The sequence below is a fragment of the Staurois parvus genome, unplaced genomic scaffold (assembly GCF_062004578.1).
Source record: "Staurois parvus isolate SC_StPar_1 unplaced genomic scaffold, SC_StPar_1.0 ptg000031l, whole genome shotgun sequence".
Classification (NCBI taxonomy): Eukaryota; Metazoa; Chordata; class Amphibia; order Anura; family Ranidae; genus Staurois; species Staurois parvus.
Window position 1 is genome coordinate 2,418,097 of NW_028317827.1, and position 18,340 is coordinate 2,436,436.

Here is an 18,340-nt window from a genome sequence, read left to right on the forward strand (position 1 = left end):
TACCTATCATGCGTTGTTCTGTATTGTGTTTCTGTGTGGAGGTGGCCATCTTGGTAGAGAAAGGGCTTTGCTTCCTCATATAAGAGCCTCCAACAAGGAGAACAGGAAGTGATACAGTGATGACATCATCAAAACTCTCTCCAAATCTCCTAAGACTAGCAGTCAAGGGCAGGTCCACTTTAGGCCCATCCTGGGCTGAATTCTTTTTGAAGCTATATTTAACCTGAATTCCAGGGAAGAAAAATCTTTACCTTTTCAATGAGTCCTCCTCCCCACTGAAAAGGGTAACTGCTTGTTTGACCTAGGAGATGATAAATAAGATGACATGCTTACCATACTCCTTGACCTTCCAGCAGCTCCTCCGCTGACCAACCTCCCTGGGTTGTAAGGGGCCCTTAATGCCCTCATGTACCATTGGGTGAACCGTTTGTACAAAAAAGAGGAAGCCTGCGGGAATGAGAAATCATGTAAGCATATCATTTTATTCATCATCTTCTGGGCAAGAAAAGCAGTTAACAATTATAATGGGGAGGGGGACCCTCCCAGTTCAGGACTTAGTGAGTCACTGCCTCAAAACAAGCATCTAGCCAATAAGTGTGAGCTTTTACCCTCCATACTTTTTACAGTGGGGTAAACGATTTCTTCTAGTTTCCTGTTGTGTATCTGGGAATAGAAAGAGAAGTGCAATTTCCCCAATAGGACGCAGAGAGCAAAGAAAAGGAAACTTCCATGGGTTCTAACCATTCGCTAATCTATCAAAAATTTAAAGAAATATATTGTGGCTAAAGATAAATTTAAAATTATTTCCCTAGCTGCAGTATGTGTTCAGCTAGGTTGCCTCTTAAAGCAGATGAAAATGATCCCTTTCCAATACAAAATGTAATGTTGTGTTCAGTTGTTTCAGCTGCCTTTCAGAAAATCTCTCCTGCCTATAATTGCCCACTTGTACTCTATATGTTTAATTATCTCACTTTTTAAATTAGTATGTAATCATTAAGCTCAGTAGATGTAAGGAAAATACTCCACACAGAAAGAATCACATATTATATCAGTTATGTGCTAGTCAGCATGATTAGGAGTCCTTGATCTTGTCTTTGCATTTAATACAATTATTTTCTCATATTATTAGATACAGGAATCATAAAGATGAAACAGAATGGGCTTCATGTTTGAAAAGTGTTAGAAGGAAAACGTTCTTGTAGCCTACAAGGACATCCTAACAAAACGTGGTGCCTAAGGCACATGTGTAGCCTTGAGAGAATTTTAAAGGGGAATTCTAAAGAAAATGGAAAACTATTTTACAAGGATCCCTCCATGCAATGCCTCCCATTAAGGATTTGCTGCTATTCAGAGTGCTTGGCTAACTGAACACCTACAACAAAAATATGATTAGTTCAATAAAGAATCATGTGTGTTTAGTTGAACATTCACAGTGTGTCATAGTAATGCCAAAATACCAGATTTTACTAGCAGATGTTGACCAATGTGATACCTATAATTCCAGATTTTCATCCTATGAAAAACTCATGACCTACAGTGGGGTGGAGACTCCACAACATGAACTACAAAATAAACTGCTCTATGATCTCTATCTACAATTCTAAAGTAACACCAGGTAGGCTTGATCAAAAAATTCTTAAAAAAGGACTGAAAGGAACACTGTACTACTGTTTAAAAAATAAAAATATTCTGGACTTTGTTAACATGACATTAGTGCTTCTGGTCTGTGCAACCCAGCCATTTAGCCAATGTCCATCTAAAAATGATACAGGGCCCTCTCAGGCTGAATCACCCATTATTTTTTAAACTATCCTACAATAAGATCTACCTTCCATAATTCCAACACTTGTCCACTTGCACATTTTGTGTGTTCCTGTCCACCTTTATATGTTACCACAACTCTTGTTCAGTTAGCATACATTAAAAACCCAAGAGAAAAAATGGGAACCCCTCATAATGGTCACAGCAGGTGTTCAGATCTGGGAATTCATAGGGTCCCAGTTAAGAAACTATCAGGTTGTTTAAATCATTTGTAGCACCCTGTAGTGTACTGTTAGGTTAGGTAAATTTAAGGCTGACTCACAATAGTCATGTGAGTCTGAGTAATTGCTGTGGGTTCAACTTAAGGACAGGCTGGAAGGTTCTGCAGATCAGGCCTCTACTGCTTCCCCCTTGTTCCAGAAGTCTATGGAAATGTCTAGAAGCTAGTGGGCAAAGGAGCAGAGGCAAGAATCTGAATATTTATGGGAGTCTGATCAATCCCAGACATTAGGCTTGGCAGTATGGTGAGATGGGCCTATAAATATTAAAGAGCCTGGCCAGTCTGGAGTTTGGTCCTTGGTCGGGTGGAAGATGGAGTGCTGAGGATCGTGAGGCCTGGGAGGGGACCCTGGGGAAAGGGGGCTCTGCCTCCAGACTAGAGCTGAGGAAGGAAGGAGAGGAAGCCAGAGAAAGAGGGATCTTCACTACCTTACAGTCTTATTCAGCAGACAGCCTGTCTAGCATGGGAAAATTGGCACAGCAGAAGGCCTGAACAGCAGCCTTATCCAAATCTTTCATTGGGAGAGTATTACAGTTAACCTAAATCCCTTGCTCTGGGACACTTTACAAGGCAGCCAGGTGGGCTGGTATTTCCTGCAAGTATTGAGAATGTTTGTGAGTTTCACCCAGGGGACATAGAGCTCCTAAAAGAGGAACCTTTGCTATTGCTCTCCTAGAGACTGATTTTATTTTGGAGGGAGCGAGTCCAGGATATTCATTTTTTAGTGTACATAAAGAAGTAAGTTTGTCCTCAGATTATTCTACCAAGTCAAGTTGGGTATCCCATATTCCCTTATCCCCATCCAAGTTGTTTTCCCCTTAATCAAACAAAAAGAAGCCCATGGCCTGGATTTCTGACTACTTGTGCCTGCTAAAAATGCATTTTGCTTGGCTGTGCAGGAATAGGGGGGCCCAAAAAAACCAGCGGCTCCTTAGGGGGTAGCACTACACATTTATAGCAATTTGGATAACTTACTAGGTCAACTCACCCTTTAAAGAGAACCCATCACTTTGTCCAATCAGGGAAAGGTGACATGCTCTCTTGATAGTGCACCCAAACATAAACTCACTTATAGCCATCTTTGCCATGCTCCCCTGCTTCTCTGTTCATCTGCGGAGACTACAGAGGTAATTTTGGGTATGAGAGACTATGTGACCTTCCCCCTCTTCCCCACCGAGCGCAATGTTTGGACCTTTCGAACACTCACTTTGGGGAGAAGAGAAGGTTATTAACACTGTGCGAGCTTCAATACTAAACAAAGAATTTACTCAAGGAGAAGATTCAGCACTCACGCAGATGAGCAGAGAACAGGAGACTGCGGTTAAGGTGAGTGTAAGTGGGTAAGTGGGAAGGTCCCTGCCAAAAGATCCCATTAACTGCAAAGTAACATGTTTTTTTAAAGGCAATTTCAATACCTTCAATAGCATAAACACAATTGTAGCATCTACCTCCTCTTTTGCTCTCCTTCCCAGCATGCTTTTAAACTACAGGGGTACATTAGGGTTTTTTGTAGAGGGGCATTATTGCCAAATGGTGCCTTTTGTATTTTAACGCACTGCTGTTCGAATTATTGCATTTAAACATGAAATGCAGCAAAAGGCTGAATTTGACCTACTTTACCTACACTGCAAATACATCTCAAAAGGACCTGTTGAGTCTAAACAGATCCAACGCAAGGAATGTCGAACACAGTCTCAGTATTGTCCTCCTCATTATACCATTGAAGTCAATGGGAATCTGCTCACCTGTGTTTGACATGCACTTCAAACATATGTTAAAAGCAGCAAAACAGCACCCTAAAGGAGCATCTCTAGCGTTAGGGAAAACTCTATGCTACAAAGGTAGAAGGCAGAGAATGTAGACATCATACTTTTTAACTGATGAAAGTTTATCGTGTATTCTAGAAGATTAATGTTTAGTTCCAGTAACTTGGAACTGGCTAAGCCCTTCTCTGATATCAAAATTCTGCCTATTGAGCTTGTGATTGCAGTAAAGATACTAGCCATTACAATAATTCTAGGGGCCACGTCTGTTATGGCACGTCAATGGGTCTCGTCTGTACTGTCCTCATGCAGCATGTCACACACATGGTGGTTGTGCATTTTTTGACTATGGTTGGGTGCACCCATAAGCACATTCCTGGAGAGTTGAGAGCATGCCAAAGATAGTGTGCATCCCTCACATTTAATCATATGCAAAGACCAAGGAGGGTATTTAAACACCCTCCTTTATGATAGCAAGTGCTATAATATCTTGCTAGCTACTTTGTGAGATTGCCAGTTTCTTCCTTCCTTTCCTGTTTCTGATGCAGATTGCCTGACTGTGTATCCAGGACCTGTTACTCTGTTTGTTCCTGACTATTTTAACCTGCCTTGATCTATGTGTGGGCAGCAACCATTCTTGCCTGCCAGCTGCCTCAACCACCGTGTGGACAATGGACATTCTTGCCTGCTGCCTGCCTAAACCTCTTCCTGGATACTGTCCAGCCATACTGTCGCCATTCTGTCTTTCCTAGTAAGTATCCCATTCCCACATCCCATGATGAGGCAATACTGAGGCTGCAACCTAGAGACATCTTACAACAAAGTAAGCCCATCATCCGTTGCATGGTGGTCTGATGAAGACCATTGGGTCACTTAGACTTTGCACCTCAGGTAGGTATGCATCACCTGCCAGGGGTGAAGCCTGTAACATTAGTTTATGAAAGCTTTCATAGTGATATTCTGAGCTGTTGAATGACATCCATACGAAATACTACCATAACATATTGTTGAAACATTGTTGGACTAGCATTCAAAACATCTGGCACAGAAGGCCTCATCAGTCCTTAAAGTAAAACTCCAGCCAATTTTGTTTTCATTTAAAATTTTAGATAGGGTTGGGAAAGATTAGAATGCAAGAGATGAGCAAATTTCTGAAAAGTTTGATTACCTGGGGTTCGGCTGAACCTTTGAAAAATTTGTGAGCTTATGAAGTTAAAAATATCCCAACTGGAAGTCCCATTGAAGTCAAAGGGAATCTTGACCAGGCTCTAAAAAAGTGTGCATTACAGAGTAGAAAATGATGCAAAATTATGCAGAATAGTTTGAAAATCTGGTAATCCTGCCTGATGAGACTGTACGCCCCAAAAAATAGAACAATCGAGACACAGTATGGGGATAACAGAAAAAACAGCAGTTGTGCCTAGCCACTTTGAAAGTCCCCCACATGGTAACCTTTCTGGGAAAAAAAAGACTCTCACTGGGTTTTGGGGTAGCAGCTTTAGCGTGTTCACTCTGCAGTAGTGGGAATACAGCCAGAAAAAGGGTAAACTCTCTTCAACAGGGACACAACAGCAGTAAAAACATTTCTTTGTAAACATTTGAAAAAGCTGAAGACCCTGTCAATTGTTTATTACTATGTATCCAATGTCATTGTGACCAGAAGTGTGCCATAGACTACACAAGGAATACACTGTACAACCTGCTGCTGTTAGGATTTGAATTTATGTATATAAGTATTCTTTCTAGTCCTAGTCTTGTCATTTCTGAGGTTACATAATATACTGTATAAGCCCTGATGAAGTTGGGATGCTTGAACCCCCGATGAACACTGGCATTTTTATTCCACTAATTATTCAATAGAAAACATTTTGGACACTATGACCACTGGTGTGTGCCCTTATTGCTTATCACATATTTCGATTTCCCTCAAGATCCCCTTTTATTTGGAGGTATTTTGGTAAATATAAGCAGCCTTGCCAAACTGAATCTGCTTAATCAATATGTTGGTCATTCACAATAATGGATATTAACAACAGGAGGTCTAGCATCTCTTATACATATACGCCAGCATTACAAAAACTGACAGCGGTCAAAGGTTGGAGTTCCAAAACATTCAAAATACTTTCAAAATCTGGTTTCCTCCCACATTCCAAAGACATGTAGGTAGGATAGTTGGCTCCTGTCTAAATTGGCCCTAGTATGTGCACTGTATGAATAGGAATTAGAGACCTTAGATTGTAAGCTCCTTGAGGGCAGGTACTGATATGAATGTATAATATATGTAAAGCACAGCATTATGAAAGTATCTGTAATAAAGAAATACATAAAATACTTTGAAATCTTCAATACTGAAAGAAGAAGGCACACTGACTACCCCCTTTCCCCTCCTCCACCTCACTGCTAGCAGGGCAGGCTGATAAATGACTCTAAGCAGACTAACTATCAAGCAGCATCATCTCCCACATCCCAGCTGTACTTGTATAGAACTCAGCACTGACTGTCTCCTGGGATTTGCTCACTTGTGGTTATTAATACTGGGATATTAGGATACCTCAAGCCGTGTTTACGCTGGGGTTTATAGACAAATCTATAAAACCCTGCTAGATATACAGCTTCTTTAGACATTTGTAGTACTAGGAGAGCATAGGGATTGCTTGTGTCAATAGTTATTTATAATTCACAACACAAAGACAATAAGAACAGTCAAATGTAAACCACATTTAATACCATTGATTGCATAGTGCACATTTACACATACCATGTACCAGCACGGGGGCTTGGTGTAATGAGAAAACCATACAAAGCAAATGGGAAGCACTGAAATGGACAATATCCCTAAAATATCAGTTTTGGGTGGAATGACAACTACTGGGAATTAATTTCTGTAGGACTATTCACAATTGTTTAGATCACTGTTACTGTGTTTTTCTAGCTCCCTGTAACCTGCTTCTGAATTCTCCTATTCCCCCTCACTTTCATTTGTTTGGTCTGCCTTATGCACACTACAAATCCCATAGTCCATAGTTCCTATCCATCCTAGGAGCAAGCAAAAGTGACTACATTCCTACATACTGTGAGACCAAACGTAGTCACCCTCTAATAGGAAGTCAGATCAAAGCAGCAGAAAAAAGGAATTTGGAGTTTTGGAGGAAGCTGATAGCAACAGAATTTACTTTTTGCGTTAAGAATACATACTTGAATAGATGTTTTTAAGCCAGGGTTTAATGTCAACATTATTTCAATAAGGGAAGTTTAAATTAAAAGTTAAACTTGTGGGAGGAACCAGCACAAATCATGTCAGGGACAAGTGTGCAGTAGAATTACATTCATGTAGAGTCCATCTTGGGAGCACACCAAGGTGGGTGGCTACATTCCCACATGCATTGGGGCCATGTAGAGAGAATGTAACCACTTTCCTAAAGGAAGTTGTAGCAAGGGAGAATACAAATATACTTTTTAATAAGCTGCCCGCAGATGTCATTAAAAAGGACACACAGTATGGAATATGTTTATTTTATTGTGGGTTTAATGCTACTTTTTTTCTTAAATTTTCACTTGGTACTTACTGAAAGCCAGAAAAAAGCTGGAAGACAAATCCTGGGCCTGGCCCTAATATTGTGGACAGATGGTGACCATGTAAACTCATTTATTAATCTTGAGCTTCTCTTTCCTCACACTAGAGGCTTGATTGTCACTGAAATAACCACTGTTCTAAAACAGCCCTTTTGAAAAGCCTGTGTACAGCCCATAGATAAGATAAAAATTATAGTTGATTTGCTGAGCTATCAGTCATCTTTTTCCATCCTGACAAGGTCTCCTCACTGTACAAAAAGTGAATAGTGTCAGAAAACCTTGTCTCCCATGAGTTTTTGCTCTGAGAGGACACTCCTATGTTGACCTAGATTAGAAGGCAGTCTATCATCTCAGCTGCTATGGACCTTCATATCCCAGAAGATCTTGCTAGGCTCGGAGGCCAAAAGAAGCTCTATAGACCTAATTTATGGCAGCCGGAGCTGACATTGGTTGTTTCTCCTAGCAACAAATCAGAACTCATTGTTCATCTCAAAGTCACTCAAAGGGGCAGAATATGAGATTCAGATTGGTTGCCTTAGGCTACAGGTCTCATTGGTCATTACACGTTTGCTAGATAGATGTTTGCTGAGTTAATGTAAGGAAACAGCACAATAGCACAGCTCTGGCTCATTATATTCAGCTAGGTTTGACCCCTTAAATGAAACAAGAAGCCATTGAGCACCACGGGCAAGAAACATTTTCAGTTCTTCTTTTCATAAATAAGTGCCACAGGCTTATCAACCTACATAATAAACTTGTGCAAAGGGAAATATGTAGGCTGCCATTGCTGGTTATCTTCTGAAAATACTGGTTGCCTAGCTTCTCTGCTTTCTGAGTCACTGACCTAGGATAAACACATAGTAAGTTAGACAATATTGAAGTAATTGAAAAAGGATGACAGCCAGGCACCTAGCATTTTCAGAAGGGATCCAAGGATGCCCAAGACCTCCAGGTGCAGGGGAGCATGGGACCTTTATTCACTTCCTTTCAGGATGCAGTGCTCAGGTCTTTGTAGCAAATTAAAGCAGAACTAAAGGATTAATACCTTTCCAATGGTCCCTCATCCGTGCCAGCATCGTCTCCTGTGTGCAGGTTTTTGGCCGTCTTCATTGGTTAGTCATTCCAGCACACAGGGATCTGGTCAGCCACTGCAAGCTGTGCTGTGTCACAGTATGTAAAAGTGGAACACGTTCATTTTTTCGTCAATAGGTCATTATCCTTGATTCTGAATTTAGACTATATAATTTTTACACTCCTGACCTCCCCCCCCCCCCCCCACCCCTTCCTGGAGGAGCCACTGGGAAGATTTCCAAGGTTCCTTTCCAAATTGTTGTCCCACAGCCAAGCACACAGCCAGTCACAGTCACTCTTTTGGCTCAATGAACAGGCCAGAGATATTCTCTTTTTTATGTTTTTATATTTGGGTAACTTGAATAGGGATAGAGAAGAGAGTGGGATACTCCAAAGCTATGTACAACAAGGAGGACACTATTTCTTCTGTAGAACTATGTGTCCTGGCACAAGTAAATGATAGACTGAGCCGTGTAGTAGCAACTTGAGAAATCAGAGCAGAGTCCTTTCCCTAAGAAATAACTAGACTAAGCTCTTCAGGACACTAGACACAACGTCCCCTTTAAACACAGCTGACTCTTTAGCACCAGAGGGGTGGTAACAGCACACAGTCTCTAGGATTTCTCACATCAGTCTGTACTCACAAATGTCCTCAGATGATTGGCTGCCTCCTTCCCATGTCTTCCAGACACTTTCTCCCAGTGATAACAGACTAGATCCTCAGACAACAGGCCACTCAGTCAGCTTCAGCAACTTTCAGCAACAACTGAACCCCCACAGCCAATGGGCAAGAAAGTTCTCCCCAGGCCATTCTCTCCTCCTTCAGAACAAGACACCCTGTTACACCTTTCCAGCGACCATTTGTGCACTCTCCCACAGAGATTGGCTGAGACAGTATAAATATTCATGCTGCCCATTTGCTTTGCTCCATACCTATGTTCCAGTCTTCCAGAACCACCCAGAAAGTTCTGGTTTGCAGAGTCAATTAAACCTGCAGCCTGTAAAACACAGAACAGACTTAAGGCTCCATACCTCAGATGAATACCAGAGCCTTGTTACCCACTCAACTTAGCACTGCCAGGGTCTGCAGTCAGGATTTTAAGACCTAATACCCACACACATATACTAAGGCATGTTTAAACACATGTGCAGGGCTGGGATTTTGAACCAATGACCCCATTGCTGCAAGGCATAGGTGCTAACCATTAAGCCACTTTGCTGCCTAATTGACTCTATTAGGGCATGAAACAGCGCAAAGTTTGAATTCTGACAGATCCAACTGTGTGCCCATGACAGGAAAATGTCAGCAGGACACTTGTTGTCATGAACAGCAATCAGCATGATGCTGTTAAGAGGAGAGGGCATGGAAAGTGAAGATCAAAGATCGGCGACACTGATGAAAGGCATGCAGAGGTGGAATTAGCGATGATGAAAGCTCAACTAAAGCGCAAAGATTATTGTGAGAAAAGATAAAGAACAGCTCTTTTCCCTGAGATGATTATAGCACTGTAGTGCAGGCTACAAGAATTTTCAGAAACATATTATTGTTAATTGAAAAGGAGAGAGAGAAGGGGATAGAGAAAGAGAGAGTGAGAGATAGACAGAGCAAGGGAGAGAAAAAGAGAGGAGAGAGAGAGGGAAACTGAGAGTGGAATAAGAGAGACAGAGAGCAGGAGAGAGTGAGAGGAGGGTGAGAGAGAGGAAGAGTAAGAAGGAGTAATAGAGAGGGAGAGAAAGTAGGAGCAGGTATACAAACAAGAAGAAATGAGAGACAGGGTGAGTGAGAGAGGGATAGCGAGATTGAGAGAGGAAGAGAGAGAAAATAACCAATTGTGAAATTTTAAGCCATCCACAGAGGCCCTGAAAATAAACTGTACCACCTGAAACCAACAATAAGGATCTTCTTATACTTGAAGTCTGGCTTAAAATCTTTGATAGGTCATCACCCCAATGTTACTTTATGGCAATAAAGTATGGGGCTCTCTCACCTACCCTTACCAACCAAAATGGGACTCCAGCCAAACAGAAATATTACATCTGGAAATCTTCAAGAACCCTCCCAAGTTCACTGGAGCACCTCCAACAATGCTAAGTTGGGCAGATTCCCTTTACAACTTGCAGTACAGAAGAGAGTGCTATCTTACTGGGACCACTTCCAAAACAACAGTCCTAACTCCCACCAACATAAAGGCCTAACTGACCAACACCTGATTAGCACCTTGCCCATACAAAGCTCACACAAATCTGGCCAGACAAAATCTCAAAACAAAGGACAAAATGAACAATCTTAAAGAAAACTACTGTTATTTGAGAGATTGGGGAACTGCAATAGCAAACTCTTAGAAATGAATGACTCAATAGTCACTGTAAACAGGCTGCAAATTGGTCTCATACTTGGAGATGCTACAATACCCCAAAGATGAACAGATCCTGATTCTGTACAAATTGAGCATCCAGAGCCTGAAAACCATATCAGGATGACACAGAGAGACCTATATGCCCAGGGAAAGTGGAGCATACCAGTGTGTGAGCAGGTCCCGAGGCCCTACTCCATAACTCTCATGACTCCCAGGCTGGGTCCTTTGGTACTCTGTGGTGCCATGAGTTTGATCCATATATGTGGGGAACCAATCGCTAATGAAGGGTCCAAGCATAACATGCCTTCAGTACCAGTGCATCCGTCACCCCTGCCATGCCACCCATCTCCTGGCTGGTTGGCTTCTTTATCAAGTGACACAAATACGGTGGTGTCACGTAAACCACCATGACTTGGAGGGGCCTGGGGGTCAGCCTCCTTCCCACCGACTATGAACCCAGTACTAAGGAGACCTCCTTTTGGAGTTACAAGGAAGCTTTTTGTAAAGAGGGTTACGGTATATCACTTCTTTGGATTATACCAACTACCCATTCCATGCAATTAGGGCTGCAGGGACTGTTTTTGGGACCCCTTAGCATACTCTGCATAGTGGAACTATATGCAAGGGTGAATTCCAGCATATGTGGGATCAAGGAACATTATTTTCTGTTACAGGTTTCCTGGCATCAACTATTGTTTGCTATAATTATGTTTAGGTGATAACCTCTCACTTTGTTTAATCACCTCCAGAGCCCAGACTGCTAGGTGCTGGGAAGGAATCCATTGTTTTCTTTTGTTTATTTATTTGTTTATGTAATTTTCTCTTGGGACTTGTAATGTGGGCCAAACCTGTCAAGGAGAAGGGTTTTGTGTATAAATGCTGTGCTGTTTGTTAATAAAATCAGTCCTTGTTTTAATCCAACATTGGTTCTGTCTGATGCTTTGGGTAAATTTTGTATATTCTGGTTTCAGACTGGAGGAAGCTGTAGTTTGGTGGAGATACCCAGTCGGGGTGTCAGGCAGTCCACCACAGGTTGTCATTAGCAAAGGCAATATAGTCTCATCTGGATAGCATTGTGCTTGTTAGACCATGTACTGTATCTTTTCTAACCTTTCCAGTCCCCTGTTGTAAACCCTGTTCTTTTGACATGCCTTGTATGTACCCCTTGAGAGACTTCAGACCAGGCAATTTAGATAAACAAGAAAGATATTTTACAGAGGTAGTTGAAGTTAACAAACAACAGTTCTCAATGACATCTTCCTCACACTTTCCTGTACGAAGTTCTCTGGTGCCCTTAAGTAGTGCCCTATAAGGTAATCTTACCTTAGACAGAAGTCAAAGTCCATTAAGAGTTCCCCCTCATGGCAATGTCCATACCTGGCAGTAAATCCACAAGAGGTAGCAAGTAATCCCTTTAAGTCCATGATCTGGTAGTAATCCACAAAAGAAAGTACGTCCACCAACAGGTAGCTCATGTACACAGGTTCCAGATCCCACTGGGATCCTTGACTGGGCTCTCAGAAGGGGACACAGACTGACAGAGTATTGGCTATATTTTGGCAGTCTTTCCCGAGGTCAAACATAGGCGAGCCCAAGCCCTGCAGAGGAGTAACGTGCCCCTATTTATATGGTATGACCTGCAGGGGGTGGTATCCTTTCTGAAAAGAGTAGAAAAACCTGGCTAGCAGCATTAACCTTTCCTTCTCAGGTACCACCAGCTCAGCAGGTCAACCTAAGGACACAGTGCAACAAATCTGCATTGTAACAATTTGCCCCAATGGGGTCCTGGATAGCTGTAAAGACCCAATAGGAGATGTTGTGATGTTCCATATCACCCCACTGAAAACAAAGAAGTCTGTAAAATTTAATAAATACATCCACTATTGATACATGGAAACCAAAGTGCAAAAATGCACCATATTGAATGGATTTTTAGTATCATTGGTTGGTCAAATCTTTTTAACTTAAAAATCACTGCTTCCTCTTTATCAACTAGCAGTAAATGTGCTTGCATGTGCCATCCCTCCTTGGCCTATATCATTTTGTGTACTGCTATAATATATTTGCAATAATTAACAGGCGATACATCTTGGAATCAATTTCTGGAAACGATTCTGTGACTGGTGGAAATGGAAGGATTCTGATTAGATTCCCAGTGCGTGTATTTTTAGGTTCAGAGCAAGAAGCGTTTTCTATTTTTTGCAAATTGTTTTCTTCTTTTCCTACCGGCAACTCTGGTGTCATCCTAATTGACTATTAAAGAGATACTACAATATAAATAGATTTGTGCTTCATGAAAGCTTGCATTTTTTAACACCACTTATCTTGCATATTCATTCCGTCTCGTCGTCTTTTATTTACAAGTTCCTTTTAATTCCATCAAAAAGACTACTTTGCCCTTGACTGCAAGAAACAAATTTGAACATGGGCACATAAAGCTTGTTTTTTCTATGTCACTTATCCCTACAAGGCAAGGTCAAATTTGTGCTTCTAGCTAAGGGTAGCAGGAAATACGATTCCTAGGGTCATTCAGCTGCCTCTATTACAAAGTGCATTGGGAATACATGTCTGCTTTGTAGCAGAAATGGCAATAGAGATAGATTTGGTGAAAGGGAGGACATATTTAAAGTGGCAATGAAACAGATATATTGCTTCATGTTAATTGCATTTATGCTAAGTAATGTGTAAGTGTAATCCTTAGAAGTATTAATTATCTATCACTGAGATTGCAGTGTTAACCATGAAAATGCCTTCATCTGCTTTAATCTCTAGAAGGATGGAGCTATCTTTGTTCAGGTACCATCCCGGAATAGCATCTAATGCTTTGATGGAGATGCTGGTTTAGAAGTGTAAATCCTAGATCTTGTACCGTTATTGGGAATGTCCACAAATGTCCTGCCCCTGCTGCAGCCTTTTACTGTGTGATTTGCTGAACACTGATAGGTGCGTACTTATAAATCCATGAATCTGATATTCACCATAAATTCACCACAGGTAAAGCTTCCTGTTGCATGTGTTTTTTGTGAAATGTTTTGTGAAAATCAGGTTTACCCCATTATTCATGTAGACCTGTGGGGAGGTGCAGCATAGTGTGGGTAGTAAATACACAGAGTCTGGCTGCAGTAAAACTTGGAGCTTATATTAAGTAGGAATGCCAATGTTACAAACACCCTAGTAGGAGAATGTGGCTAGGGAAACAACTCACAGTGCAATGCAGTCAAAGATCTTGCTGAGGATATGTGCCAACAGCGTCTGTTGCACAATGAGAAGTGTGGCCTGGCCTGTCTGGTCCCAATAGGGGAGGCTTCTTCCTGGTTAGCAATTTCCTAACCTTTCCCTCCTTGACAGGAACCTTTCCCTGTCACTATTACTTGCCCTGTCAAGTGTGGTCTCTCTCCGTACACTAGCAACTTTCCGAAGCACACCAAAACCCAGGGGATGGGACTTATAAAGTCCCTGCTGACCCAAGTTAGCCACCAAGGGTCACCTGGCTGCAGCATAGACAACCAGAATACTGCTCCATTAACCCAGGAAACAATAAAAAAAAACTGTATTTATCCTGGACTTCCTCTTCAGCTGTGGTACCACTTGAGAGCCACCTACAGAGGAGAAAACAGACTGCGTTTGCCTACACGTTCTCCTAGCTAGGCTGCTAGATAAATTAAATTTTTTGGCTCCACTATAGTGAAAAGCTTCCAAAGCAAGGAGGGAGATTCAAATAATCAGCTGAATATTTATCATGCCCTGTCCAACACCCTGGGGAGGTAATAAAAGTGCAGAAAGCCTGGGTAGATTGTTTTTTCCTTGTCAGGGAGGGTTCCCATCTCCTGGGGGGCTGTTGCCCCTGGGAAATAGCCAGAGAGACAAATTTCTGCTTGGGCTTTAGCAGTTGTTTTGTTGAGGACCTGAAAAAATTTTCCAAAGAAGAAGGCTTGCTGAAGGGCACTGTCTCTGAGTCCTAGACTGGAAGAGGGATCCTTAATTCCTTCACAGAGGATTTGTCTGAGGATGCTGGATGGTAGACAGCTCCTAGGATAATGTGAGTAAAGACTTCACTGGGACTGATAGTTGGGCAAGCACCTTCTAATCATAGAAAAGCTGCTCTTGGGAAGATTGAAATGAGTCCTTCTACTGTGATTACTGACTGTTTTGGAGTATCCTGTGACCCCAAACCCCTCTCCTGTTAAAGTTCTTCACAATTAACTGTAAAAAGGCATCCCCCAGACTGAGCCTTAATTATCTGTATGCATGGGACTGTACTTGGGTGACTGGCAGGCTCTGTATTATTCGAGAGAATTGTCAATCTTTAGTGGCCCCTCCGGGGGTGAGTGCTGCATTAATACAACTCATAGAGTTGCAGTGCAAATGCTGTGGGAGAGGAGACTGAGATAATGCTTCCTTCCATCTGCAGCTAGCAGACTGATAAGATAATCTCCATTTAGAACAACGCAAGCTCAGGGATGGCTTTTTAATGAGTAAAGGTGCAAAATATATATATATATATATATATATATATATATATATATATATATATTTATTAGGAGCTTGCTTCAAATGATAGAGCTTTTAAGGACAAAGACACTTCTTTTTAAGGACTTTCCTTGCCCAATTTTATTAAAAGAAATTTCAACACAGTTCCAGAAATCAAAAATCAATAAGTTTTCCTTGCAGGGGTTTTCTGAATTGCTCTTCCATCCAAAAAAAGAAACAACATCAAGCCTCCTGGCCTTTAGTCTGGTCCCACAGACCATGACAAATTACCACCTACTAAAAGCTTGATATTTATATTCTTAGCAGCACCTTGCTGCTCTGGCTCCCATCTGTACTCCTGGACAGAGACCTCCTCTGTCTGCCAGGATGGAGCCCATAACCATATTCAGGTCTCGTTTAAAAGCCCACCACACACCTGCCCAATCAGTGTGCTGGTCAGTCACAAAACACAGACCCAGGACTGGAGATTTGTCTGAGCTCTAGGTCCCAAACTGGGTTTTACCAACTGATTTCAAAACTGAAAAGCCAGTTTCCTCTGAATGACGCAAGCCCTCTGGAGCTACTCAACCTGCCTAGATGAGAATCCTTGGTCATTAACTCTTTTTACACTGTGACAGTGCACAGCATTGCAACAATGTATGTAGTTCCTTCCCCTCAAGTCAGGGTACTAGGTGTAATCCTAGACTCTGACCTATCCTTTCAGCCCCATGTCCAGTCACTGTCAAAAGCTTGTAGACTTCTCCTCTGTAACATCTCTAAAATGTGCCCCTTTTTAACCAATGAAACCAACAAGCTACTCGTTCACACCCTTGTTATCTCTCGCCTTGACTATTACAACTCTCTTCTCATAGGTCTATCGCTCTGTAGGCTATCCTCTCTCCAGTCTATCATGAATGCTGCTGCCAGGATCATCTACCTTACCAACCACTCATTGTTTGCCACCCCTCTGCCAATCCCTCCACTCGCTTTCGATTGCCCAGCAAATTAATTCAAAATACTAACAACAACATACAAAGCCATGCACAACTCTGATCCAAGTTACATCACCGATCTTTTGTCCAAATATTACCCAAACCATCCTCTCCGCTCCTCTCATGACCTCTTGTTCTCAAGCTCCCTTGTCTTCTCCTCCCATTCTTGTCTCCAGGACTTCGCCATAGTCTCTCTCATCCTCTGGAACTCTCTACTTCAATCTGTCCGGCTATCCCTACTCTGGCTGAAAATCTCAACTTTTCAGGGAATCTTATCACGCCTCTGAATAGACATTTATCACTTCCATCAGCTCATACCCAACAGTTATAACCTTTTGCACCACTTGCCCCACCCTATTAGAATGTAAGCTCTTTTGAGTAGGGCCCTCTTAATCCTCATTTTAATTGTATTGTCGCCTGTAATGTCTCCCTTTAAAATGTAAAGCACTGCGCAAATTGTTAGCGCTATATAAGTACTGTATAATAATAATAGTTGCTGTATTGTGTAGCTGGGTGCCTACCAGCTAGAGGACTCACTGGGCTGGGTATGTCTGCCCATTCCTCCTCCCTCCCTCTTGGCAGCAGCAGTGGCAAAACACAGGGGATGAGAATGAATGATGCAGCCCCTCATCCCCTCCCTCTTGAAAGACACAATGGTGCGTGGAACCCTGAGTTGTAATCTGTGGAAGAGCACTGTACCACAAAGAGGATGAGGCTGTGTCTACCCAGGATACCCTGCAGCAAGAGAAGGAGAGTCCAGAGTTTTTTTGGGCTCGGAACTGGAGGTCTGGGTCTTGAAGTTTGGGAAGTCGGAGGTGACCTAGCTGTATTGACTAACTAATGACAGGCCACCAATTTGACTGTGCTATCTGGCAGAGCTGTGCAAATCTCAAGACTGGATGGGCAGAAATTGAAAACATTTGGCATGTAAAACAACTTATATATCTAATTCAAATGTGTATTTAAGTGTTTACCTGGAGTTCAGCTTTAATGGCAAGAGCAGGGCAACTCTGGTGCTAGAGGTGGAACCTAACCCATACCGAGAGTATACCATTAAACATGTAATATACCATCACGTGCATCCCAACTTTCTGGGATGGAACAGAGGGACACTTTTTGACCTCATATATATGCGCAGTTTGGCCTGTACAGGATAGAGAACAATAATTTTTTGCCGCCTGGGAGACACAGTGCTGAAATACACAGTGGCTGTATGCTGTTCTGAGCAGTACTCACATATAAGGCCCTTTGCATACAGAGCCGAATGTCTGGACATTGAAAGGCCATGTTCAGGACATACATCTCAGTATGCAAGTACCATTTGGAACAGTCGCTGCATATTTCAGCCTGTCATTGATTTTGATATGCCACTGGTAGCAGACTGTAAGCTGCACCAGTGCTGTACAAGTGCATCAGGTCTTTAGCACAAAGTATGTAGAAAAGGACATGTTCTCAGTTATAAGCACCATAAGAGAGGAGTTCTTCAGGCATAAAAATGCATCCTAAAGCATGTACAGTGGGGAAAATAATTATTTGACCCCCTGCTGATTTTTTACGTTTCCTCACTTCCAAAGAAATGAAGGGTCTATAATTTTTTTTATCATAGGTGGATTTTAAATGATAGAGACAGAATATCAACCAAAAATCCAGAAAAAACACAAACAAATCTTTTAAATTGAGTTGCAGTTCAGTGAGTATCCCTACCAACCAACAATAGTTCTGGCTCCCACAGACTGTCTGTGTGCTCATGTGGTACACAGATTAGTCCTGTCAATTGGGAGAAGGTTCTCCTATCGACAACCTGTTATGTGTATAGATGCACCTGTCCACAGAATCTCTCTCTTGGGTACCACCATGGGCAAGACCAAAGAGTTGGACATCAGGGACAAGACTGTAGACCTAGACAAGGCTAGAATGGACTACAAGACCATCAGCTTGGTGAGAAGGAGACAACTGTTGGAGCGATTCTTTGCAAATGGAAGGAATACAAAATAACCATCAATTGCCCTCGGTCTGGAGCTTCATGCAAGATTTTGCCTCAAGAGGTAAGGATGATCATGAGAAAAGTGAGGG

The 18,340-nt window shown here is 42.0% G+C and overlaps 1 long non-coding RNA gene across 1 annotated transcript in view; it reads right to left on the reverse strand.

Annotated features, from left to right (window-relative positions):
* LOC149470762 (uncharacterized) overlaps positions 1 to 18,340 on the reverse strand; it is a 38,219-nt gene that overhangs the window by 11,795 nt on the left and 8,084 nt on the right. The window contains exon 2 of the long non-coding RNA XR_016307999.1: positions 334 to 447. This is a non-coding gene — a long non-coding RNA (uncharacterized LOC149470762). The remainder of the gene's footprint in view (positions 1 to 333; positions 448 to 18,340) is intronic.